This window comes from Columba livia, chromosome 15, assembly GCF_036013475.1.
Source record: "Columba livia isolate bColLiv1 breed racing homer chromosome 15, bColLiv1.pat.W.v2, whole genome shotgun sequence".
In the NCBI taxonomy this organism is placed as follows: Eukaryota; Metazoa; Chordata; class Aves; order Columbiformes; family Columbidae; genus Columba; species Columba livia.
Window position 1 is genome coordinate 6,019,180 of NC_088616.1, and position 27,594 is coordinate 6,046,773.

A 27,594-nucleotide genomic window follows, 5' to 3' on the forward strand; every position below is an offset into this window, starting at 1 on the left:
TATATATATATATATATGTAAAAATATATATATATATATAAAACTTTATTTTTTTTTCCTCTCCAAATTCTTAGGGCTTCCTGAGCTTTAGCACCAAGTGCTGTTAATTCTGTTTGAATTGTTTTCTAGGATTGTGAAATATCATATAGGATATACTGGATGTTCACAAACACTTCCAGAGTTAATATGGAATACTTTGTCAGCAGATATCAGTCACCAGTTGTACACAGAAAATAAAGGGAAAACAAATACTTAAAGGCATTCTAATACACCCTTCTATCTGCCACATCAGAGAGTGATCATTGCAAATGAGATTATGCAGCAATATAACAAATGTCTTTTGGTTTCTATCCTCCAGCTGTAATCGAATAGGGAGAAAGTAGGAAAAACATTCTCTCATGCATGTTTTTTTCCACATATTCTTTTGCTGTGATTGCTGTTTCAGTTTTTAATGCATTTTTTTCTTAAGCTCAGGATGAAAAATGTGTATGCTTTTTTGAAATGATGTTTAATATGATGGAATTTGGCATTCTCTTATGTCAGTGTTTCCTGCAGTTCTGCATTAGGGAGGTAAACTTAGATCTATGAAATAACTCTTGTTGTGACAGCACCTAAACTCATCCATGCTTTTTACATTGAACCATTTGGTGTGATATCTAAGGTAAGTATTAAAAAGTAAATTCCAGTGGCCAGATTTATGCTGAGTCTGAATGTTCTTTGGGAATCATCTACTCCTAGCACAGTTAGCTTTGTCCTTATTGTTAGTGCAGAAGTTTAGATGCATTCATTTGGGTATGAAGCCACAAAATAACTCTTTTTTTTTTTTTTTTTTTTTCTTTTTGTGGTGTGTGCTTGTGTGGTTTTGTCTGTGTTTGTGGGTTTTTTTGTTTGCTTGTTTGTTTTTTGTTTTTTTGTTTTTTTTTTCCCTTTTATTCATTCCTTTTGCAGTCATATTTCCTCACTCGCATGAATAAATGTCTTGTTTGGGAAATGTTTCCCAGGCCATTAATGTTGTGGAATGAAGTTCTGCTACCAGCAGCAGAGGTTCTGTGTGAGACATTGGTTCTGTGCTGCAGCCAGTTCCCAAGGACTGGTTGTAACTGGTGTGAAAAACAATGTGTCTGCCCACTCCTTTGATGTCAGACTGGATTAACATCCAGGCACATCTAAAAAATGCTGGATCAAGTCATTGATGTCCAGTTACATCTCCAAATTGGCTGCTCTGGTCCAAGCTGGTACCGCAGGAGATCCAGCACTGTGAGGATGCTTACGATGTTCAGTACAACGCCTTGGAACGAAGACCTTTATTCCCCAGGCTGTCAGATCAGGTGTTTGACACCAACAAAATTAAATAAATTTAAAATGAAAGTCTCATTTTAAATGAGACAGCTGTACAACCTGGTGTTACTGCGAATCCATCTGCAGTGCGTGCTGCAGGCCAGTTGTTCCCTTAGAGGAGAGTGTGGAGGGGAGGTGGCCTTGGAGGGAGTTCCCAGCTTGGGATTTGGGGAAGGGCAGAGGAGGAACATCCCTGCTGTCTTTTCTGAACTGTTTGTCAGCAGAGGCTACATATGGTCTTAGGTGAAGCCCTCTTATCAGTGCAGGGAGGAATAAGGGCTGAAAGTAAACTGCAGGTTTTATTGGGTATTTTAAGATTCACCATCAGTTTCTAGTTTCCTGCCTTTTAAAATCAAGAAGGTGGTAGAAGAAGTGAATACCTGCTCTCTTCCAGTGCTTCTGCTTTATCAGTTGTTGTGCTAAAGCATGAAAATTCCTGTGACGTTACCATTTTGCTAATGGTTCATGCCCTAGTGGATACCCTCCATTGCCCTAAAATATGCAATCATTTAATTGTCATTGCAATCCTATTATATTGCCATTATGGAACGTCTGGTGGGGAAAGCTATGAACATGTTATTAGTGCTGAAAGGGACAATTTACTGAATCTCGCTAAATGCCATCACTTCCAAAAATGAATCAAAATTACTTTATTATGCATGTCTTACTTTAATATTCTGCTCAGATAACAATTGGGAGCCATTGATCATTTACTGAGTTGTGATTCTTTGCACAATTTTTAGTTTGTTGCACCAGTAGAAATGCTAAAAACTTTTTGACCAGGCTTCTCGCATTCTCCCCCTTAAAAAAAAAAAAAAAGGCAGCTCCTGTTGAACTGGAATTGTGAGTATGGATTTTGAAACCTTTTGAATTTAGTGACCTGAGTAGTGCCATGTTCCTGTTCATAAGTTCTATATGTGCAAATCCAATCTCAGCTTCCTCCTGACACTCTCTGTTACTTTTTGTTTTGGCCAGGGTGGGGGGGTTGTCCTCTTTCCTTGCTTTATTTTCTGTTAGCTGTTTTGTTATCTCTTTGGAGCACAGAATACAACAAGTGAGTATTTGAACTCCACTTGAAGTATCCAGTTACTATCAAAGTACAAACAATTAACTTTCGTATGTGACTCTTGGACTTGATGAGGGTTGGTTGCATTTGAAGTACATGCACCACATTGTCACTATGGGAGAATGTGCTTATCAAGTGATCTTAAAATTACAGGCTGTTTCCAGAGATGATTCAGGGGACTAGTGAAGTTGAATTTCTTATTCATTTTAGAAATTGTATTTCCTTCCATGGATGGCAAGTAAGGCTGAATAGATTATTCCCTCATCTTTGAAATTACCACGCAAAGACCTATGGGGAATCTAAAAGAAAATGTCTTTGTGGAATGCTATGGAGAGCAACAGGGCCTTCTCCAATGTATTATAAATGCTGGAGAAAAAGCTATTTTATAATGAAAGTGTTGTAGAAGTCCTTTACATCTTTATAGTTTGATGTCTTTGTAGGCACACATAAAACAAACTAAAGAGTATTATATGCAAATTATGATTAATAATTTGAGCTTGGGGGGCATTAAAAAACATCTTAAAGTGTGATAATTGAGAAATATATCAGCATGAAGACTGTCGATGTATACTTATGCTGCAAGTGTCTCCAAGCAAAGCAAGAATAGTTTGTTGTGACTTTTTTCTTCTTTTTAATGCATGTGGTATGTTTAGCTACTTCATATGGCTTCTGCAAATATCTTTTTTTTATCCTAGATTTCTTCATGATAATTTCAAATTTGTAGTTCTGGGCCAGCTGACACAACACAAATAGAATTATTACTACACGACTTAGTTTGGAAAAAGGGTTTTGAAAAGCAGTTTTGAATTGGCTTGTGGCAATTCTCTTGTACATAAACTCATTTTAACTGCATAAAAACTACTATATTGCACCTAGAAACTGCAGTGAATGTGCATTTAGATGTTATGAATAACTGCAGTTAAGTTGAAATGAAGCTGAAATAAATCTGAATTTTATTTGCACTTTCCCTTCATTTTAATGCCACTCAAGCTGCTGCTACCTTTTTTTCTCAGAGTTACATAGCTGTTAAGGACAAAGAGTGTGTATGGGTTTATCTGTGAAATGCTGAAGTACTGTTGGCCTACATGTAACGTGGTTTATAACCACAGAGGCTATGCAATGAAATTTTGACTGCTGGACATCATTTTGAAGATGTTTGTTGCTGTCACAGAAATACGTTACAACTAAAGCAAGATATGGCAAAGCCTGAATAACCACTTCAAATTTAAGATTTCTGTGAATGATAAGTGATACTTACGCCTTGGCAATCAAGATGCTGTTAAAAGATAATGGCGATGGGGATGCACACAAGGATTTGTTTCTACAGATACTAATTGGTTTCTTGCATTTTGCTTGCGGCGTGCCAGAACTCTTGGCTTCATGCTGTGACCATAAATGCTTCACCCAGTGAAACCCCACGAATGACCATATTCCCTCTGGTCTGCATCAACATCTGATTTGGAGGACCATAAGTAAATGCAGGGAAAAATTTAGTCAGCTTTGTCCAATTTCGAACACGTCTCACCTGCTTAGTATTTTCAGTCCACAGAAAGTTAATGTGTTTTGCCTGCCAATACAGTCAACAGCTTCTGAAAATTTTACCATCAAAATTGTGGGTTACTGAAGGTTTTTTCAATTTCTCAGGCTGTAATGGCTTTTATTGTTTTCCCTGCTGTTCTTCTTTTGTGCTGCCAGCTCATTCATACCTAAACTTTTTGGATCATTGTGTCAACTCTCAGTATTTGTCATATACCACCAGGCACAATTACCATCGAAGTGTAATTGGAAATTCTAAAAAAGGTAGTATGAGCCTGTGTATTGCCTGTCTGGCTCCTACGAGTGACTAATGAACAACCCCTCTGTCCTGAACACACTCATGTGCTGAAAAAAAAAAGCAACCAACCAAAAAACCCCAACAGTTCCCGAACACAAAATCTCTTTGCAAAGTCATTGTGCAGCTGAGCAGTTTGATCATGCAGCTCTCCCACAGTGCCGAAGCCCACCCAAGGAAGAGTGACGCAGCCCAGGTTTTCCTTCCCTTGGTCAGTGCTTGTCATGATGACCGTGTCTCGTTAACCTCCATCTGGTGCCCAGGATCCTTCTGCAGGGGCCGCATTCTACTCCCCCAGGCTGGATGTCATTGCTTGTCTGTGGTGCTAGCTGCTGCAAGAATTGCCTCTTCTTTAATAAAATCAGGAAGGCAGGACACCCTGCCCTGTGCTGTAGGGCTCCTGACACAGCAAGAGATGTGTGGAAGGTGGGAATAGCTTAGATATCTGTGTTGACCAATAAAACTCAATGCCTTTGAGAAATGTGTTACAAGTCTTGGGACCCAAAAGAGGTGCAAGTTGTCCTTGCTATGGTGACTGGGTTGGTTTCACAGCACTGCTGAGTGTGCTGAAGGCCAAGTCGTCTCAGCTGTGAAGCGGATTTGGTCTTGCTGGTTTTGTTTCATGGTTCGGAGCTCTGTCAACAGAGACAGCAGCTTGTGCACCAGTTTCTGAGCTGTCCTTTGAGATTTTACTGAGCTTCTGGGAACCCTCTGAGGAACTCAAGGGTACATGGTCCTGCCAGCTGAGCAGATAAGTAAGGACAGCACTACGATCTTCTAATGATTCCTGTCTGAGGGCGACTGTGCCTTTTGTTCTAGCTGCCTGCTTTAATTAGGGAGGGTCAAACACCCTGGGCACTGTTGCTCAGAGACTGGCTGGGCATCGGTCTGACGCGGGAGGTGGTGAGTGATCACCTTTGCCTCTTTTGCGTCATATTTTACCACCAAGATAATTTTGTTTTATCTCACAGTATTTCTCATGCATTTGCTGAAGTTAGTGAGTTACGCTAATCTCTGTAGAAACTATGCTAACATGAGTTTTAGCTTTCTCCCAGCAATACAGTGTCATCCTTGCTAGTAGCAGGTTGCAGCTTTGCAGCGAGTTTGCAAAGCCTTGGGGCCGAACCTTCCCAGAGCTGCTCCTGGGTTTAGATGTAGCAGCAACTTCCCTGATAGCAGATGGCTGTGCCTAATTTGCTTCATGTTCGATTATATTTGTGTGCTGTAACTGAGGGTTTTCTACAGACAGTAGTAACACAGAGTTATTCTGTGTAACCTGAGATATTTCAGAGGAAGGTAGTGGTGGTAGAGGACAGGCCTGGGATGCTGGCAGGGGCCTCGCAGGTGGGGATGCAAGATGTCGTGGAGAGGGACACGGGCACATGATGGAACCAGACAAGGTCACTGGAGACCCAGAGGATGCACACAGTTCAGCCACGGTCAGCTGAAGTAATGCAGCCCTAGAGCAGGGCAAAGACAGTTTGCAGGTAAGAAACAGAGGAAAGTACAAGTACATAACCAAGGTAAACCATATCACCTGTGTAACATGCAGTTGCAGACCAATGAAGACAGAGCAAGGTTTGAGAGTGTGTTAGAAAGCACAAAAATATAGCTCCATGTGAATCCAGAAAGACAAAGATAGAAGAGAAAGAAGAAGCCCCTTCAACATTACACTTTTTCCAGTGCAGAAGTTGGGACACTGATTTTGCATGAGGAAGACTGGTGTCTTCAAACTTAGGATCCAGAGGGATGGTTGAAAGGCAAGATTAACACTGGAAAAGGGCTAGATGTTAGTCATGCATGCATAATAATTGCAATTATACTATTATTGAGACTATGTTTCTGTAATAGTACTCTCTCTTTTTTTTAATTTTAATGATTAAATTTAGACTAATAGTAATTCTTTCATTAGACTTAATATTTCAATTATAGTACTAGCAAATCATTGGCTGGACATACAAAGTCAATTTTGTATTTGCTCATAACAAGATTTTAAGCATAGCTTCTCTGATATTTTTTGAGTTTACAATGGAACAAACAAGAACAAAAAAGCATTGAACAGTCTGCTGGCACGGAGAACAACTAGATTCAGGAGTTATCCACAATGCAACGTTCCTTCTCCTTCCCTTAACTTTTATCTTGTTTTATGATGTCCACCCCCTTTTCTCTCCTTGAATGACTTATCTAAATGACTGAGAATTAGTATAGCCTGGAAAATTGTTAATTCATGCCCTAATTCATGAACATAGAGTAATGCACACCTGTGGTAGTAATACCTTTATTAGCGTTGAAACTGTAGACATCAAAGCATTATATTGGGCAAAGCCATCCATTTCTAATTTAGTGGAATCACAATTAAAGTGTATTTTGTTAGAATGAAATCACATCATAACTGGAGTTCTGCATGGTGAGCAGAAATCCCTCCATCCTAAACTGAAGATTAATAATATGGTAGGCTTTTATGTTCAGTGTGGTGACTGAAGCATTAGATTGCAATACAAGTTTAACATCAGTGAATGTTTTATGAATTCACTCTTTTAACACTTGACAAGTGTCTTAAGAGGTAAAAGCACTGACGTTATTTTTGCTTCATAAAGAAGCTTGAAACAGTGCTCTTACCTTAGCGTGAATACTTTCAATAAAGAGCGAATGCTGCAGCTTTCAGAGCAATCATCCATTTCCTGTGTGGAGAAACTGAAGCTGAAGGCAAAGTAGTTTATCTCTACCTGGTATTGTAACTACACTGCCTTTTGCCTTTCAAAACCAAGAGCCTTCCTGATAGAGTACAAGTAATGCTGAGGTTTCTCTCCTGCAGTTTCTTTTGTTTTTCTCCCAAATTCCTCTCATGTTAATCCTATGTTATAACAATTTCTTAAAGGATTTTTGTTTGGTTTTATTTTCTCATCTTTCAAAACGTGTTGGAGATTTATTGTACAAAGTCTGTACAAAGTCTTTGGCAAAATTCTCCATAATTCCATTGTTCTTTTTCAGAAGTATGAAGAAACTGGTGATGTTCAATATTGCCTGTTCAAGCAGCATCTTGTAGGCATGACAACAAGAATGTGTTGTTGGGGAGTCAAATATGACTGGTTTTGGAAGTCATCCATCTCTTGAGATGGGTGGGGGAGTGAGGGAAAGGTAACAAATTTGTTATAAGACAAATAGAAGATGAACATTCCCATAAGAAGGATGGCAAACAACTAGGAAAAAAAAAAATCCCAGTACATAGGGATTGATTTTCGTATTCTCTGGATCTTGTTCTTTTTTTTTTTTCTTTTGGTCATAAGGGATGCAGGGACTAATAATGTTTTTTTTTCCTACTCCCCAACCATTTTTTCTTTTTTTCCTCCATGCATTCTTAGATCTATTTTTTTTTCTTGGAAAACCTGCAGTTTACTGATGCAGAAGTTATCTTTCATAATTACAAAATTTAGGAGAGAGTGACATCCTTTTCATACAACTTCCAGAGTGCTTTCCAAAACCTTTATTGCTGTAATCTTTCAAATTCAGCAAGAAACCTTGACCTTTCCTTGCTCCATTATTTTAGAGATGTTGCATCATTCTGATTCCCCTGTACTACTGCATCATCAAGGCAAACTATCTTTCCTTATGGAAATGGTATTGCTACATCAGATAAACAAGTCTTCCATTCTTCAGTTATCACAGTGAATGCTATAGAGGAAGACAGAGAATCTGACTGTACTCATGTAGAGAAGTAACAACTACTGCATTGCAGAACAAGTACAATTAAAATGGAGAGAAGATACCTAGAATGGAAATGAAATATATTCCTAATGTATAGTGACTGCCTATACAAAAAAACTTATTAGTCTATAATTTTTTAAAAAATTAAAATAATTTCTCTGAAAATATGAAAATGAAACAGTCTTTATTCTTCAAATTTTATAGAGAGTATTTTCACTCAGTTCTAATTTGGGCTCTCAAATTAACAATCCAGAAATTCTTGATCTGGTTGCCAGAAACAGTGGGTTCTTCCTAATCCTTTTACATCTGAAAGTATTGATGTTGCCTCTCCACAATATTTAAGGATCTACTTATATATATACATGCACGTTTTGCTCAGAGAACTTCTGTAGAAGGGAAGAAATTCCCCTATTCATGAGTTAGTAGCTGGGATTGAACATGGAAGATGTGAAGACATTAATGAATGGCAAAGCCATATTCATAGTATGTATAAGTAAACTCTAGCCACCTGTAATGTATGGGTGCAGGAGTGTTTGTGAAGAGTTGCTGCTTGTTGAAGCTAAAGACACTGTGTGCTCTCACACTTGTACTGATGCATTAAACTAGTGCCCAGCAGACCACGTTAATGTTTTTCATTTAAAAATTCATTAAAGTATGTGTAACATCTCCAGCTACCTTGCAAGTGTGAATGGACAGAATCTCATAGGAATATATTTGGGTCTCTGAGTAAAAAAACCTCTAAAATGCATGTAAAGGGCACCACTGTAAGTCCAGTTAATATATGAAAGTCCAAGCAATGGAGTTCCTTGTAGAAAATTAAGAAAAATGTTGGGAGCAATATCTAGAGTTTACAGTTTTACACTGATCAACAGCTCCGTGTTCATTAACTGGCACATCCCTTCTAATTTGTGATCTCATTTGTACTGTGTCAACAGCTTTTAGCAGTGCCTCTCCACTTTCTGTTTATTTTAAAACACAGCTTCTCTAATCAAAAAGAAAACTGAGAGCAAACCAGCATTTCTAAACCTGTGGTCATACCAGTTACCACATGCTACCCGGCTACCTGGTTAAGTTTGGTTGCATGATACTGTGACTTGGTAAGGTTTTGTGTGTAAGTCTTTCCACATCTGAATATAACTGTGGAGTATTTTCAGTGAATCACTACAGATTTTGTGACATCTTAAAAGCATTCAAAAATTGATCTTTTTTCCTTTTGCTGTTTTATCAAAGTAATATTTTCTTTCCCAGTTTGTGATGTGATAAAACATGACTGCTGAGATTTATACAGGCAAATTTGGCAGTCTCTCCCTATTTACTTGAACTGGAAGGTATATTCCAAATTTGTGCCTGTCCCAATGAATATGTTATCTGAAAGAGCAGGTAGTGTGTTATTGGAGAAGACATAGATTAAGGTGTTTTAAGTTGGTGTGGCAGGTATGATCTACAGTTTAAGCCATTTTCCCCTATTTAATATAACTTGATTTTTATTTTACGTACGTGTTTTGCAGTTTGCTACTTCTATAATTTTTTTATGTACTTCAACACAAAAAAGGTTATATAAAGCCAGAAAATATTTTCCCTACAACTCAGCAATTTTTCTCTTTATGGTACAAAATATTTTTCCATTCATTACTTTTTTTTTTTCCTCTCTCCAGTCAACTGCTATTTTAAAAGATTTTAGGGCACTCTGACATGCTTTGTAACTTTGCATGACCCAAATCATCCTAAGTCTGCTTATAATAGGCACCCAGACTGACCTGAGACATTGGCCTCCTTTCCCTCTCATCCTGAACTCTGCTTTACATCTGAAGCTGAAGTTCTGTGAAATTGGGCCCTACTGTTGTCAATTGGACTCACTGTTTCTCAACAAATTTGAGAAGTATAATTTGCCTGGCTGACTATTAGGTTTGTTGTCTTCCTATCAGTGCTCATTCCTTTGCTGGATTCATCTGTAACAAGTCAGAGTTCATTTATTATAGAAACTCAGATATACAGAAGCAGAAATCATTAAGAGAAGTTAATATTTTCTGTTCCTTAAAAGAGGAATGTCCTTAAATTATAAAGAATTATAAATAACTTCTGCTATTAGCAATATTTTTGTTACGTTCTCAGTCTCTTTGACTAGAATAAGAAGCAGAGGTATCACCTGGAAGGGAAAGGGAGGGAGCAATCTAAACCCACATTTTGTTGTTTGATGTTTTGCAAGTTCGCAGGAGTTAATATAAACCTTCTTGGTAAGGCAGCATTTGTTTTGGTGCTATGGTAAAGGAAGAGGAACAATTTACACTGTTTCCCCCCACATGTTTTGTGTGAAGCATCCTCTAGAAATGGCTTGCAGTCATTTACATGTTGTGGGATTTTTCATGGGGGATAAAACAAAACAAAAAACACATCCATAAAACAAACCCACAAGAACAGTAAAAAACATAGTAAGATTAGAATACAAAGCATTTGATTGTGTAGTTAGCTTAAAGTGTCAGAAAAGTTTGAGATATTAGTAACCTTCAAAAAAGAATTAAAATCAAGCGTGAGGGACTGGAAGCAGCTGTGTGTGTAATGCAGCAGTACACAGAGCTCCGTGGCTATCAAAACAGCTCTGTATACACTTGGTTAAAAATTTTGGTTAGTCTTCATTACAGCCATCTACTCAAATGGCCATAATTCTTTCCTGCTGCACTATCGATAAAAGGGAAGGGAGCCTCAGAGCACTGCTGTAGTGTGCATCTCTGCAGACTTTTACAGGTCCTGAAGAAAAGACAAGCTTTTCCAGATGTAGGGTGAATGAGAAGCCGAGCTGGTTCCTCAAAGCACAGCCCCTGCTTAATGGCATTTTTCACTATAGCACAGTTATTGAAATTTGTGTGGGTGATGTCAGTTTGATAGGCTCAGCACTTTTAGGGGACATTGACAGAAACTAAATTGGAAAAATGCAACAAATGTTAGGTTTTAGCAGAGTATCGACTTAATATAGATTGAACAGGGGAGAAAAATATTGCGTGGTGTGCAACTTGAACTTCACATTGTCTCATTAAAGACTCTGCAATGGATAACACTGTCTGCCTGTTTTGCCCTCAGCTGTAGACCTGGCAGATCATTCATGTAAGGAGTAATAATATACCACTCCATGGCACTTTGCTAGAACTGCCACAAGGTATTTTGAAAATCTGGTTTTATTACTTACAAAAATCTACACTCCATTTATTTCTGTATAACTACTTTTTTACTCCCTCCACACTTTCTTTTCCCTAGTACCACATCTATTTCTTATTCGTATGTTTGACCCAAATTTCTTTCTTACATACAGCAGTCAGTCATGTATCCCTTGAAACCCTGAAGTCCCCAAACCTGGATATGTACTTATATGCATTTGCCTTTTTTTTTGTCTTTTAATGGTGTACATAGGAAAAATGAGTCAGAAGAAATATGAGTTTCTATCCATGAGAAAATTTTGCTCGATGTCTGGGTTAAATCGATTAACTGAAAAATTCAAACCTGGGTCAATCAATTCAGATTCTCACCAGAAAATGCAGTAACGCTCACAATGTAAGCACAACATTCACTTTTGATTTTTCGATCTTTACATGTTTTACATTATCAATTATGAATATTTGGTTTAGAAATGCATAGGCCATGGGTTGAGAGAACATTACTTCTGTAATCAATGTGCATCCAAAGCAAATTAATCTGATGTTAGCCAAAACAGCTATTAACCATTGAAGAGCAAATGGGGGTTTGCCAGACTGAGGTGTGGCCACTGATAAGATGGCAGAGCCTAGAGCAGGTATTTATCAACTGGGTATTTGTCAACTGGGCAAAGGGCAAGCTTTTGATAGGAGGTACTTGTTAGGTATTTGTGAATTGCATCCCACAATGGACCCTGACTGTGACTGTAATTCTGCTGTTTAATGTTTTCTATTTTCTAAATATTAATTATCTACAACTCATTATTTACATTCAGCATGTGCCAAAAGCGTGGTTTTTTTGTTGTTATCTCATAATATGAGTCTGTGCAATAGCCTCTGGAATACTCAGTATTGCACCCTCAGTGTGAGAAAAGCTGTCTACTTTCAGAGAGCGTACGGGTTTGACCCTTTGTGACCAAAATATAATATGCATATTCAATTCCACAAATCCCAGAGCTAAGAATATTATTAATATTTCTCCAGCTTGTATTATTTTCATGACTGCAACACAAGCACTGGATGTGATATTTCCTGTTTTAAAACAAACACAGCAATAATTCTATCTGGTCTGCCAGGAAAAGATGCAACATCCAGACAGTTCTTTGTACTGTCAAATGAAACGAGGCTATTTTGACTAGTGTTTAGGATATACAACATATGGCATGCTGCTGATTTTTTGCTTGTGAAGCATCATATTGGGTTCACGTATCTTATGACATAATTCTAACCGCATCTTACAAAGTATTGAAATGGTAATCCAGCATGTTCTTTGAAGGGTGTCAGAACCATAAAACGTATTGTTGGCTTTGTTCCAGCACTTCCCCTCTTTTATTAAAGCTTATTTCTTAGCTTTTGGCTAATCACAGTTGTCTCCAAGGACAAAAAAAATACATTCTAGGCACATTGTTTTCTCCAGTTTTTAGGAAGTCCAGTGTTTTGTGAGCTGGCTTTATGTTCTTTCTGCCTCCTGCAACTGCCATTGACTGCAGCTTCACTCTTCTGACCATAACTGACCTTCAACCTGTAGCCCCAGTCAGTACATGGTACTCTGAATCTGCCAGGTCCTCCTTCAGTTTTGGGGAACCAGCTTGTTTGGGACTCATGGCAGCGGAAGCTTCTCGATTGGTGCTGAAGCCATTGATCCTCAGACACGCTGGCATTTGAGGGTCTCGAGAGAGCATCATTCCTTTGTGCTGTAGGTCTGCTCGTACGAGCCCATCGTTAATCTTTCCCTACTCATCCAAAGTCACTGTTCCTGGATTTGGGCAATAAAGAGAGATCATTGCTGCCGTATGTCTTCCATATTGTGGTGCTTTATTAAGACTCATATTTTTCTAGACCCAGCAAGGTAAAAAAAGATGACATATGTTCATTGTATACTCATTTTGTGCTTTTTAAGCTAATTTCATCTGATCTGGCTGTCTGTTTGGGGATGTGAATATTATGATTTAAGATGTTTAAAGCTTGGTTGTGAAGTTTCATGGTTAAGTAAACATCAGGCTGCACTGTATCCCTTCTTCCCCTTGTACCTGTTGACTTCTACATCTGCCTCCTGTTGGCATCACTAATTGTCAAAGGGAGCTTGTTCAGTGCTCCAGTGTAGTCAGGAACAAATTATTTCATAGGATTAATTTTCAAATGGGTTCGGAAACAAAACTGATTGCCTGCTCATTTTCTTTAACCTTGAGAAAACAAATAAAACCAAGCATCAGCTGAGCTGCCGTGTATATTTTCTTGTTGGAGAGACAATAGGCACCCGCTTGAAATACACATTTAGACTTTTGGGTTGATCCAAGTTCTGTAGCTCTGCAATGCATTGCGCTGCAGTCTGGAATACCCAGTGTATTCAAAAATAAGTGTTTTTTTTTAATGTCGCCTCTGTGATCCAATACACATATTGTGATCCTGCCCACCTCCTTACTTGTCTTCTTACAGAACTTTAATATTGCTGCTATAGTGTTTTTCTGCAGTCTAATTTTCTGGTGAATTTTGATTTTTATAGGCTAAAAATACCTCAGGGAAAGAGCGTGTTGATTGGTATTATTTTTTTCCCTTTTCTCTCTCTTTTTGTCTGTTTTTTAATATATCTATTTTTATAACCTCTATAGTTTCTTCTCTTTTTTCACTGCTTGCTTTTTCAAAAAGAAAAGCAAATCTACTGTATCTGAGAGCTGACACGCCTCTTTCACTTATAATGTTGAGCTGCTATTTCCTCAGGAATTTCCTGATGATACATATGGTGTCTATGAACCAATATGCCCTTTCTGTATTTTCTTTTATTCCTTTCTTCCCGAAGGCTGCAAGTTCTTAAAATTTTAATGTAAAAACATTTTTTTTGTTTTAAATCTGTCTTATTCTGAGATGATCCATAACTCCATTTTATTTAATCATTAAATTATAAGCTGCCACCTTGTTACTTTTGTCATTTCCTCGCTGATTCACAAATGAATGACCTGAAAGCGAACTTCAATTTTAAAGCCTCCTAAAAATATTCTTTCCTGGGATCTGTTGCTACAGCTTGTGTTTGACGTGAACTGCTGCTGTTATTCATTTGCTCCATTTCGAAGCAATTGAAGGAGCAGAACCCGTTTTGGCTGCACTGTCTGGAGGCTACGCGATGCAGAGGGAGCAGCCACCAAGTGTTCGGGAGTGGGACAAATTCCAACCTGTGAGTGCACAGGGGTTGATTTTTGAATGGACAATTACAGAGGAAATAAATGACACCTTTGTAACCCCACTGTTATTTTCTTGAGTAATATTAAGTTTCCCATCCTAAATCATATGGGATTTGGGTAGGTTAAAGACATTCTAAGGGAAGATATATGTATTTTTTACCCACATTAGACTTTCCTAAAGCATGTTCTCCAAAAAACCTATATATATATATATATATATATAAAATATTTAAAAGCACAATGAGTTTTGCAGAAGCTTTCTCAAAAATGCTTTCAGGCAATGAGAATGTCCAACTTCAAGACATTTTCCTGGAATTTTCTAGGGAAGGTGATGAGACTTCCAATGTGATATGTGAATTTAAGCCCATGCTGCAGTATCAGAAGCCTGTAATTCACTTGGCTCGCATGAATTATCTATTTCAGGCTAAACTGGCAACAAGCACAAGGCAGTCTGTGTTGTTAATTGTCTCTGCAGCTCAGCCCTTGAGAAAGACTAAAGATGAGATAGAGTTGGCATTCCAGGTTAAAACACAGGCTGTGCTGTGCTTGCTGCTATTCTAAGTTAGAGTGCTTGACATAGTTTAAGGACAGTATTTGGGGGTTTTGTTGCTGTTGTTTTCTTTTTTTTTTTTTCCTCTTTTTCTTTTTTTCCCCCCAGTATATATTATCTAGTGTGGTCTCCAGACATATTGCCAAAATATTTTCTAAGTAGTTAAAATGAGTGAGATATATAGAAATGTATCTGAATTAAGCAAAATTCAATGAATCAGGCAAGGTATTACTGACAAATTTATCTCCACTGAATACGAGAGTTGGTGACAAGGCAGGCACTGTAATGCATTGCTTTCAGATAATCTCTACATCTTTAATCTGTGTCTTTCAGTTTTGAAGCTGTAGGGCGATTATGTCTTGAGAGTTAAGGAAGAAACAAAAGGTTGTTTAGTGATGACAACTATGACTTAGTAAACAACTCAGGTTGTAAAGGTGAGGTCATTCCAAATAGTAACGCAGATGTCTGTACATTTGTGATGCTAGTCCTTTGTAGATAAAGCCTGGAAGCTTGATGAAAATGCATAAAAATAATGGCTGTCTGTGACATTATATTTTGAGGAACTTCCTATGCTTAGTAACCTTTAGACAGTATCAAAATTATTGATAGGCTTGCTTTGTTTGTGCTAACATGAGAAGATTTACAGAATTGTTTAATGGATCTTTACTCTTTTACAGCTATGAAACAGCCATTGCAAATCTCTTGTTTCTCTTTTTGACTTGTGCTTCTGATGGCTGCCTTTGGTTGTGATGTTATCTATTTAAAAACAATTCTGATAAGGGATAATGGCTGCGTTAGATTTGAAGAGCTGCTTTACTTGATCTGTCCTTCAGTGGCTCTGGAGAAAGGTCTAGGGATGTGATAAACACTGCCATAGATGATCCCTTTATTTCCCATACTAGTTAAGGTGGATGTAGATAGTTTTAGCATTTCCCGGACCAGATGCAAGTCTGAGGATGTATGGATTGTGAAAAGGGAGGGTAAGCTCTGACTCGGGCACAGACTTTCATGTCGGACCTGCAGCAGGAGCTCTGGCTGGCACACCAGCTTTAGGCTGGTGTTCATCATGCCTGCGTGTCATAAATGTTGCGCCTTCCCCTCCAGCTAAGATACTTCATTTACTGGCAAATAACTGCATTATTGCTTCATATACTTCATAGTTATCTATGCATACATACTTATCTATGTTTTTACACTAGATATAAAATGGATAATTATATATACAATATAGAAAACCTCCATCTATATATAAATATATATACACATACATATTAAAATATAATAATTCTGGCTGCCTTTTAACAAGCTAAGCAAAACAAATGTGTATGTCCAATATTCATTGCTGGGAATAATGACTTAAATTATTTCCTTGTTAGAGTTCACATAGCTTCATTACTATAGGGTTTCCTCAGAGAAACTCCGAATAATTTTTTGTATACTCTGTTGCTATTTATCAAAAGGGTCATTATCTGCGTTGCAATTGCAGTATGAATACTGCTTTTAGATAGGAAGAGAACTTAAGCTGTTAAAAAGCTAGGGATAATTAAAAAAAAAAAAAAAAAAAAAACGAAAACGCAGAAGCAGCAGGGCTGCGAAAATTCATCAAAATATCATCTTCATAGTGTTGTCAAGGTGCTGAGAAACTTCCACCTCCACAATTTGCATGTTGGTCTGCAACATGAATCAAGCTATTCTGAAATGTTTAGGAAGAAGTAATCATTTTTAGAATTTAGTTTCCTAGTTGTGTCACAGCCCATGTGGTTCTCTCCAATTTACAGGATTCTGTACTCTGTAAATTAAACTTTATTTTATGAGCTCATTAGGAAAGAAAACAAAGACATACAACAAACAAGGGCTCAATCCTCATTTGTACAGACTAGTCTAACACATGACTTCGCTAATTCATCACTTACTTCATGAGGTTTCTAACTTGCTAGTTCTCTAATTCATAAATCGTAACTTGTAGCTTGTGCACCGATCAGCAAACTGGGTCCCCAGCTCACCGGGCTCATTCTCCCTCTTCTGTCACCGCGCGCGTGTGCCCAGTATTCCTCTGGGAAACAAGAAAACCCCAGTAGTCCAGCTGAGTTAGTGGATTATGAAGAACTTAATTTTTTGCAGATAACCCACCATCCTTGTGCATCCATCAATGTGCAAGGATGGTGGCTGGAGGGGACAGGAAGCTGCAGGTGACAGTGACATCATAATGACCTTCAACCCTTCCTGGACAACCGTGTCCAGGCTGTGTGTTGCCCTCGCTTTGATCTGATGGTGCTGATCCTGCTGTACCTCACGCCTTAATACGAGGTGCTTGTTAGCCAAATTCTGAGCAGGACTTGAGTGAACGAACAGTCACAACTTGACTTTTCTTACTCTCATCTCTTAATTAGCATTCAAGTTACTACGTATGGTTATAAGACATCTGAGGGTTTCTCTGTAAGCCTAAAAACTTATATTGTACAATTTTAGATTTTTCTGAAACAATGAGGTTCACCTATAATTATCTGATGAAGTAAATGTAACTTTGACATTTGATATTGTATGGGTTTGTAACCTGTTGAAGAATTTACCCTTTAATCCAGAGCAACATTAGGAAGAATGCTCTGCCAACAGATCTAATTAAGAGGAGAACTAGTTTATACTTCGACATTAGAAGGCAGGAATAGTACTGCAGAATATGGTAATTAAGGTGTTGATGTCTTTTCCTAAACAACTTTGGGTCTATGGTGAACTTTGAATATAGTCCAGCCTTACTGCTTGACAGAGCTTTAAATATACACCTGTGGCATGATGGCATTCAGCTCAGATGTGACAGTGTAAAAAATATTGACTCTGCTTCTATTAATGCTGTACTGAAATGTACTTTGCACAAGAACTGTCTGAAATTAGTTCAGTTTGCTACCCCACTGTAACATATGACATTTTTCTAATTAGGGCAATGTTTAATTTACTGTCTCATGGCTTTTTGAATAAATATAAATTGTCATACTAAAGTGACAGGTGTAAAACCCTGGGTAGCTGTGTTAGAGAGGTTAATTTGCTCTTAATCAAATCAGTTCTGCTTCACTTTCTCATGGGGAGTGAGAGATAATAGGCCTGTTTAACTGGAGATTAGGCAGCCTTTTTCCTGGAATTCCCAAAGGGTTCACCTGAGACTTATTGTGTCGTATTCTCTATAAAGATATTTGAATATATCAGCATTTAAAGATGCGCTACATCTAATCACAAGGGTATTTCGTTGCCTGTGTTTGGTTCAGCAGCACTAAAGGAGACCTATGACTAGAAGACCTGTAGGAATGTGATCCCGTGGAGAGCTGCAATGTAGCACTCCGGAAGGGACTCATATCTTTCCTGGATTTGGAAAAGAAAGAGGGACAGATTTTTTTATTTTTTTTTTCCCCCTTCTTATTGAGCCAAAAATGGAGAAAAGGTCCTCACCTCATCGTTATATTTTGCGGTGAGAAATATGTCGATATGCGCTGTTCTGAGAGTTGATAGAAAAGGTAAGAAATACAAATGAAGGCACCTGCCAATTTGTAGGAAGTGAGAGCAATGTAGGAATCCATCGAGGGAATGTACAAGCATAACTAGGAAGTCTGGTTTGTAGGATCAATAGGTGGAGGCTTTGTGCCAGAAGGCCTATTGCTGCAGCACTTGGAAGGATCTGATGAAAAGGGGCAGTCCCTGGAGAGACAACGTGAGCATCCTGCCATGAGGGATGCAGGAGGAGAGCTGTATAATGTGAAAAACACTCAACAAACAAACACAGAGGGAAAGAAGGATAGGCTGAGGAAATTCGGTGTGCTGAGGGAGCAATCTAGTGTGTTGAGGAATGTCTGAGACTACAGATGAGAGAAATCGAAGTTTTGCCTGCTACATTTAGGATAAGAGTTTGGCGTGGAATTCAAGGACTGATTGACGTCTCATTTTTGTGATCTTCAGTGTGAATAACTTCCTTACTTACAAAATAGGAGTGGTATGAAGTTGCCTTTAGACTATTTTTAAGTTGTGACACTTCCTTGTAAGCTTGTTTGTAAGCAGTCCTGCTTCATCTTTTGCTAGCAGTGTGAAAGTGGACATAACCATCCCTGCATGGGAATGTGCATGCAGAGGAGAAGCCAGAAGCACAGCCCCTGACAACTCCTTGTGCCTGGCAAGCGCAGCAGGTGAGGTTGTCACTGATTCACCACATACAGCACAAAGGGATGCAATGTGAGGTCTTTCTCTTCATTCTGCCTCATTGTCAGGGAACCCCTCCCCAATAACATTAACATCACTGGGCTGTAAAGGTAAATGTGTGACAGATTTGGGTCTGGAATCACTGCACTAGTGTGTCTTGACCCAATCCGTACATCATGGAGAACCAGCAAAAGGTGATAAGCTACATGCAGAGTTGTAAGTTAATTCCTCCCTAAGTGAAGAAAAGCCATTTTCTCTTTACTAATTTAGGAGATAGGAAATTTTTTTTTTTTTTTAAGTCTCTGGCCATAGATAAATGCTGCAGTAAATTAAGTCTAATTTTTGTTTGTATGTGTCTTTTATTCCTGGGTTATGACATGCAAAGGCAAACTCCCACCTGTGACTTATTTCCTATTTATTCAAATGAGTTTTGTGTAAGCCAAATACTTGGAGAAATGTACCCTTTAAAAATTTTTTTACTTATATTGTATGTAAAACAAGCAAATCCTCTGACATGTTTAAAGTCCTATATTCTGGATGTGTTGGGCAAAATAAGAAGGATAGATACTATCGCTCTTCTATTATTTATGGACTATAAAGTCTTTACACTGGCATTGACAAAGGGTTTATAGTCAGTACACAAGCTGGTTATACCATAAATTGTAATGTTATATGATAAACTGGAAGTTTATAGCAGTAGTAGATATCAAAGAAAAAAATGAATTTTGGTTTGAAATGATCTATCATGGGATGGATTTGCTACACGTTTAAATATTCAACCATTTTTGTCTTCATTTATTTTGAAGTTACTGATAATTCATGTGCTACAGAACAAGGATTTATAGGTTTATTTAGAAACTGCTGTGGGGGGAGGTAGGAATAGACCCTTTAAACTCAAGAACAACACATTCTGGTGTGGTAGCTGAGAAACACTGATGCAATTAAATTGATTCAAGTCTTTGGTTTCCAGCTCTAGAGATGGCAAACAGAGCTGTTGCTAAATATTTGGTCTGTTGCTACAGGGCTCCCAACAATGCAATAAAATAGTTGGATTACTATTTCTAGGAATGTAAATGGAAGCTACTTACAGGAAAAATGTCTTAAACATAATTTAATTGCTTTGAGTTTACATAAAAACTAAAAGCAGTAAAATGTCAACAAATGTTAATTCCCTTCCTGTGTGAGTTTCATTCCTTCCTTTAGCTAATGATTCTGTAAACAAAAACAAAAATATTCTTAGTGTTTACTTACACCACTTTTAATTTCATTTTAAAATATCTTACTGTAATTTTCCCACTGTAAGGAATTACTATGTATTAAATTCTTCTTTATTCAAATTCATAATTTCTTACGGTTCTTTTCTCCCTTCAAAGCATTTTTGGTGTATAAGTACATTACAAATTGAATGACACTACAAACTTAACTAATAATTTGCAGGTGAAATTAATTTTTTTTTCAAGCTTTTAGAACTGACTTGAAATATGAAGTGTACCATAGGAATTGTCAAGCTTTGAAAACTGTTCTGCTGTCTTAATTTGTAATATGTTCAACACTTAGGTACAGCCAGGGTTTTTGGAGGCTTAAGTTGCGGCACAACAATAGAGGAAAAAACCCCTTTTATATAAATGAGTATTGATCATTTGTGATCGGTGGTTACTAGTATAGTTACTAGTATGGATTCACCATATTAAACAAACAAACCAACCAGCCCTCTGGCAGTAAGGAGACTCCAGACAGGTGGTTCGGGTAAGAGCATAGAGTCCAAATACACAAAACAGCAGAAGAGGTTGTGCCAGCTTCAGCTTGAGACAGCCAGGGGCAGTTAGAGGTGGCTCCTGACTTTATATAACATAGTTTGCACTGCTGTCTCTCAGTTCCTACGAATGAGCAAGTCTTTCCTTTCTCTCTGCTTTGAATTTCTTCTGAGGGTCCCCATTTCTCTTTGTAGCTGACATGTTCTTCAGAGATGAGAGTATATATGTTATGAAGGGAAAGAAGTTTTAAAACCTCTTCAACAGTCAGCAGAATGGCATTAGAAATTATGTTCGAGGACCAAAACATGAGCAATATTTCAGTCTCTCCCTATTGCCAGGGGGCCAGGTAATGTCTGAGTGTATGCACAGTGCATTTATGGCTCGCTTCCAAGCTCTGCTCCACTGTGACTAGATAATGAATATGTATGAAACAAGAAATGGAGGGGGGGTGGTGATGTGTTTTTGTTTGGGTTTTGTTTTTCTTCTAAAGAAATATTTTTGTTTCTGGGGGGGAGAAAAAAGCAACTGCTGTTTTCCCTTGAAGTACAAGTCTTGCATTGTGTATGTTGTTAAAGTACAATGCTAAGGATGAAAAGATATATTTCCCCAAGCCATTGCTTGACTTGTTTTTTGTGGAATTCAATTGTACCATGTAGCAGTCAAGTGGTCTTGTTTGTTTTAGTTATGCCAGAGGAATTGATTGAAGAAATTAAAACAACAAACCATTTTGGGGTTAGATTCCATGCTTGTTTTCAGCCTTCTATGATCTTTGAAACCTCTACAAAGGGAGTGAAAAATTGGGATTGGAAGCATTTCCCCATTTGCAGTGGTGTAAACAATCACACATCCTAGGACTCTGTCTGATTTTTGACACTGATATTTTGAATATGAAATAGTTCTACAGGAATTTCAAATAGTGGAGTTTTATGGGAGCTTTGCTCACTGTTCCACCCCATAAACCCTAATAAAGTTGACATTAGTGTCTACAAGACAGGTTCTTTCGAGATGGGCAGGTATTTTAGTCTTTATGGTTGCCACTGCAAATCAGCACTGCATGTTCACACGTGGACAAATTCATCATGTCACCAGAATACTTGTCGTGAATTGTCGGCAGCTTGGAGTGGTTGGGGAATAAGGATGGGAGATCAGCTCTGCCGCCGCACCCGTCTGCTCTTCCCCTACATGGGTACGAGGCCTGATACGTAATACTCACGGCTTTCTGTGGTCCTGTTCAAGCTTTGTTGCTAACTTTCCTCAAGGTGCAGAGGGCTCTAAAGAGCCTTACTTGCTCTAAGTAGCCTCACCTGCTCCTCTTCCTATGGCCCAGGATCCTATTTAAGCTCAGGTCGACCTGAGGCAAGGTTGGTTCCCTCTTGGCATTTGCTGGGCACTGGGCTGTTGCATCACCCTTGCTTGGGTACCACAGGGCTGTGCCCAGTGCTGTGGGCTCAGCCCTTGGGAGCAGCCCCTTTCCTGCTGACTTTGCCATTCCCAGCAGAATTGGATTTAACCTACAGAAGAATGCTATGGTTTTGTAGCTTCCCAAATGTAAGTTTCAGGTGTCTTTATAGGGTAGTCTTTTTTCTTTTTTTTTTTTTCCTTACTGAATTTACTACCTGTTTTGTCTGAGAAGTTGTATAATTTATCTGCCCCTTAACACTGCTCCCTTTGTACAGCACAAAGAATGACATTTTTAGTTTACCAAAACATTAAAAAAAAAAAACAACAGGGGGAGGGGGAATGTGGGACAGGGGGAGCCATGGACATGTTTACGTACCAGTGTCTTTTGTTTGTGCCTGGCAGGTAAAGTGGCTGAACGGTTAAATTTCTTTCAGGTTCTTATATGCGGTCATAATGTATTCCTATGAAATACATTAAAGTTGTTCCTACCTCATAAAATCTATAACGAATACTCACTGGACCATGTATATTTTTGAGGATTTATGAGCTGTTCATGATGCATTCAGTCATGAATGTGATACACACCATTTTAATATGAAACTATTCTTTGGGTGGTAATTGTTCCTTTTTAATTTCCTGAGCAGGTACACCCTTGTAAGCACAATACTTGTGGTAATCTGTCACTACCTAGAGTGAATAATTAACAACATATTAAAGTTTTCAGATGCTGTGATAAGCACTAAGTTGTAGTTGTCAGTGAATCTGAGATGTGAAATTCAAATCTAAATTTTGTTGGCCATCTCTTTCCCTTGCTGGTGGAAGAAGCTCATTTCCCTTGGTGCAAATTACAGGCCTTTTTAAAAAGGTGCTTAGGTTGTATCTCTGATGCAGCCTTGGTCTTCTTTCTGCTCTCCAGGTGGACTTCCCATAGGGAATTGGGATATTTCTGGATGCCTGTGTAGAGCAAGCTGTCACTCCAGCCAGGTGTGCTGCCTAAAACCTTGAAGGAGATGGATATTTCTGCTGTGGAAGAAAATTACCTTTTACAGAAAGTAAGATAACCCAAATCTTTGGTACCTTCCTACTATATGCTTGCTGAAATGCCAGTTTTAATACAGATATTTTTTAGCTCTCTAAAATGCTTTGGTATCTGGTCGTTTACTCCAGCAATTGCACTTGTATTTTTCAGATAGCTGGCGATACCTCCAAGCCTTGACTATTAAAAGCTAGTTAGTGCCTTGTCCTACTCATGAATATTTTTTCCTAATAAATGCAGTAGAGTTTGACTAAATTAGTTTCTTTTTGGGGTGGGGTGCCAAAATGCAAGCCTGTACTAAATCTTAAACTGAAGTGGAGAGATGTTTTCTTTTACTATCACCATAAGTGAAGCTTGTCTTCAGTATGGTCTCTTTGGAAAGAGGAAAGCTTGATGGTTTGCTTGTGCAAGCTTGGAGCCCACTGGTGACTTTAGTGCTCTGGAGTGCATCACCACACAACATGTTGCAGGGATGATGCCTTTCAGTTGTGCATAGCAAGAAGGTTGGGGCCCTGCAGAGATATTCTCCTGCTTCTCATCCCTCACTTGCCAAGGGCTGTCTTGACACATAACTTGAGCTGGGATTTTAACTATGCAGTTATACTGTCAAAGAGAAATATGGACTGTGATCCACATCTGAGCTATTTATATTTTGCTTAGAAAATTTTGTATTTTTTGATTCAAGTCTAGACCTGTACAGAGTTAGTAGAATATAAGCAGAACTTAACACTGAAAAGATAATACCACTTTAGCTTGCATTTTAAAACTAAAGATCTGTGAAAGATATTGGGATGTTATACCTTAAATGCATACAGTCCCTCCTAACACTTCTATTAGCACTTGTGGCTTACATAGCTCAAAGCTAATTTTGCAACAAAATCTTTGAAGTATGGTATACAGAAAACCAAATTATGTTTGCAGGCAGAAATTAATCCTGTCTGTGAAAGGTCCTATGTACAACTTAAGCTTTCCGTTAACAGCTCAAGTGATCCTTCCGAGTTTGAGGTAATTTCACACCAATATGGGAGTCATACAGTGAGAACAGTCTGACCATTGCCAAAGAGGCAAAGACTGAGAAGCTAATTGGTTTGAATCACTGCAAGAGCACTGCGGCAAGCCCATCACGTAGAGCATAGGGGCTGCAGGACCCCTGCTCATGTTAAGCATCTTAAATTTATTTCAAGATATTTATTTGAACGCTTTATCTGCAAAAGTTGTTTTTGTGTCTGCGTTTGTGGTTCAGGTTTTATTTTGTTTGTTTTTAATTCTCTCTTGTCCCTATTTGTTGTTTACAGTGCCCCTCCTTCCTTTCTGAGATCCCAAGTGAATCCATGAAATAACCAAATTAATTTCTTCCAAAAGGGAAGGCACACTTGTTTTTTGAAACCATGGTATAGATAAAGAAATGTATTTGTAGGGAAGACTCTTTTCACCAGGTTTGTTGACACACAGTTCTTGTTCAGACTCTGTAGAAATGAACAAATTATTTGTCTAAATGAATCGTAATTTCTCAGAGTATGCATAAGGTGGTTATGAATACAGATATAGGTGGTTTCTGAACTTTTCACTATGTAATATGATATTGAAAAGATCCAGACTAATCTGTAAGAATGAATGGCAGCACAGGATGAAGCTCTGCACCAGCTCTGAGTAGCACAGTAGGAAGGTTTGCAGGCTGCAGAGGCTGGGCGGCCTCTGGATCCGAAGTCAGCTTGCTGACTCAGGTTACTGAATTCTACATAGTTCTACATTATATATCTCAAGCTGTTGATTTGCCACTTTGGTCTTGTGGTATATTTTTCTTTAAACAATTGGACTGTGGAGAAATGCTTATGGCACAGACGTGTGATGGTCAGTCTGTTTCAGTGATCCTTTGAGTCCTGTTTGATATTTGACCTACAATTATCTTCCTAGCATGTTTGGTAAGAAGTAGCTGAAAGCATGAGATTACAGATGTATATGCTGCTGATGTTATCATAATCAATACATACAGGCTTGCTTAAAGAAATTTCAGTAAATGTGCTTTTAACTGGCACAACGCAAACACCTACTGTTTACCTAAAATGTCAGTATTTGCATCTTATGCAACCCCAACTAAAAATCCTACAGTCTTCACATTTGTGGATTTTTACTCAGAGAGAAATGTTCCTCTTCATCTATGCTGACCTGCTGCCTGAGGCAGAAAGCGGATTTTCATTCTGTCTGTAGTTTCCTCATTAGCAGAGGAAGCTTGATCCAAGAACCTCTCAAGCTAATACCTTAACACCTGTCTGGTCTTAAACATTGATGAATACATCCTCAGTCCTGTGAAGCAAGAGATAGTTAAGCAAGCATAAGGAAGATAACAACCAGGGTCCCATTTATCCCTCAGGTGAGGGTGGAAGCTGCGTTGAGGTCTGTGTGGCGCTGGCTGTCCCCATGCTGGAGGAAAGCACCAGGCACTCCTGGGCACTGAAGCCAAGAACAAGGTTCCCAGGGCTGTATTGCAGCAACTGACCTTCAGCCTGTTCTCCAGGAAGAACAGGCTTGTATGTTTTGTTGCTGTTTATCTGCACGTTTGTCTCTCAAACTTAAGTCTTTTAACCATGTAAAACAAATCTAAAAGGGACATTTCAAAGACAAGTGGAACCCTATGATTTGGCCATAAGCCTCTGGTAGCAGAGACCCAAGAAAAGAAGAGTGATGCGAGCTGATTCCTGCCTAGTACCAGTGAGATAGCACATGAGAGGTCTGCTAGAAATGGTTAAATTGCAGGATGCTGTTCAATCGGGAGTCACAACGAGCTTCTAACACATGCCAATCAGGCTTTATGATTCATGCAGCTTTTCTGTCTCAGTATATTCAGTATTGGGGTGTACAACACAGAAACCCAGCCCATAAGTTTGCACCTTGTGGATTTGGTCTCTTATCCAATAGCTTTTGTAGCATTTTGGGATTTTTCAGTCTGTCTCAAAACCTAAATGTGTTAAGTTTGCATTGGGGCACATTCCAACTATCATTCTCTTTCTACCTTTTCCCAACAGTATGAGGATATGGTTATATAATTTTATTTTACTGCTTTCTGTTATGCATTTCAGCTTATATGAATGCAGAACTTGCTATAGGAAGGGTAAAATAAAGAAAGAGAGAAAATACCTTCACAATAAGTAAGCAAGTTTAGATCATTACCTATTTTGTAATTATTCACTACTTATCATGTCTGCACAATTTTTCTTGCCCAAATTACCTGGAGATTAAAGTAAAGCTCACACATCAGTAGAGAATATTTCCTCTATTCAGTTGTGCAACTCCCTGTAAAGCATAGGAACATGTATGTGCATATTTTACAATACCACTGAGCCCACATTTTTCATTCTTTTCAAGTCTCAGTAGGTTTATGTGTCTCTGACCGTTGGGCCTTTGATAAGCCTCACTGTTTGAAATCTCCGAGTGGCTAATAGCTCCCTGTTAGTGAGGGGGAGGAGATGAGCACTGAAGCTTACAATCACACTCAGTCACTTGGTGAACTCCTGAACCAAAGTGTTTTGGAGTGATTTTTAAAGCGGGAGTTTGAATTCGGAGAGTTTGAAGTTCACGCTAATATCAGTGCCTCAGCACAGAGACGAGAGAGTCTTTTTGAGTGGGTTAATGAAAGAAACTGGAGAAGTGCATAGGACATAAGTGTGCGTAGTTCTTTGGTCCGCCAGCAAGTAGCCCACACAGACATGATGATCTCTGTTAGGCAGGTTCTTATTCATCTTTATTTGAAATCTGGTGTTACTGAGTATTGGAAGAACCTTCTGTAAGTCCCCCTACCCGACAGGCCACCCTATTGTCTTCTCAAAGCCAAGGTCAGAGGCTGCACTCATAAGCCTTTCATAGGACTGAATAAAGAGTTACACATTGAGCAATAGAGAGCCTGGACCATGCTTTCAATCTGGAGTGCTTGCATACTTGACAAGAACAATTTTCAAAATAGTTGAGGGTCTGGGGAATACTGCTATGATAACTGGAATGGTTGCCATAGTGCAGTCCATAAATGCATTTAAAGGGGAATCTGATGTAGGCAGAGGCATGCAATACTATATTTGACTGGCATGAAACACAAAGACCTCATTTCATTTTAGCTCTCTTGTTCGAGGCAGAGGTTGGTTTGTGCGATGTTTGGTTTTTAAGAAGATTCTGAGAAGCACTGGAGAACAGTGCTGGAAAACTGATATTGCTATATTTTATACTTGATTATGTCTACCCTGTATCTGAATTTGAATTATCCTGCACAAGCTCAAAGTATGAAGTTGTTTGGGAAGTACAGTTCACCTTCCTGGGCAAACTTGAGTTTGCAGCTCTTCAGGAATGATGCTGAGTCAAAGGGGGAAATGGTGGTTATTTTCCACGAT

General features: G+C 38.6%; 1 long non-coding RNA gene across 2 annotated transcripts in view; it reads left to right on the forward strand.

The window, feature by feature from the left end:
* The first annotated feature begins 17,057 nt into the window (after positions 1–17,057).
* Positions 17,058–27,594, forward strand: part of LOC110363257 (uncharacterized) — a 70,036-nt gene continuing 59,499 nt past the window's right edge. For both annotated transcript variants that reach the window (XR_002421200.2, XR_002421195.2), the window contains exons 1-3: positions 17,058–17,155; positions 18,911–19,014; positions 23,099–23,234. This is a non-coding gene — a long non-coding RNA (uncharacterized LOC110363257). The remainder of the gene's footprint in view (positions 17,156–18,910; positions 19,015–23,098; positions 23,235–27,594) is intronic.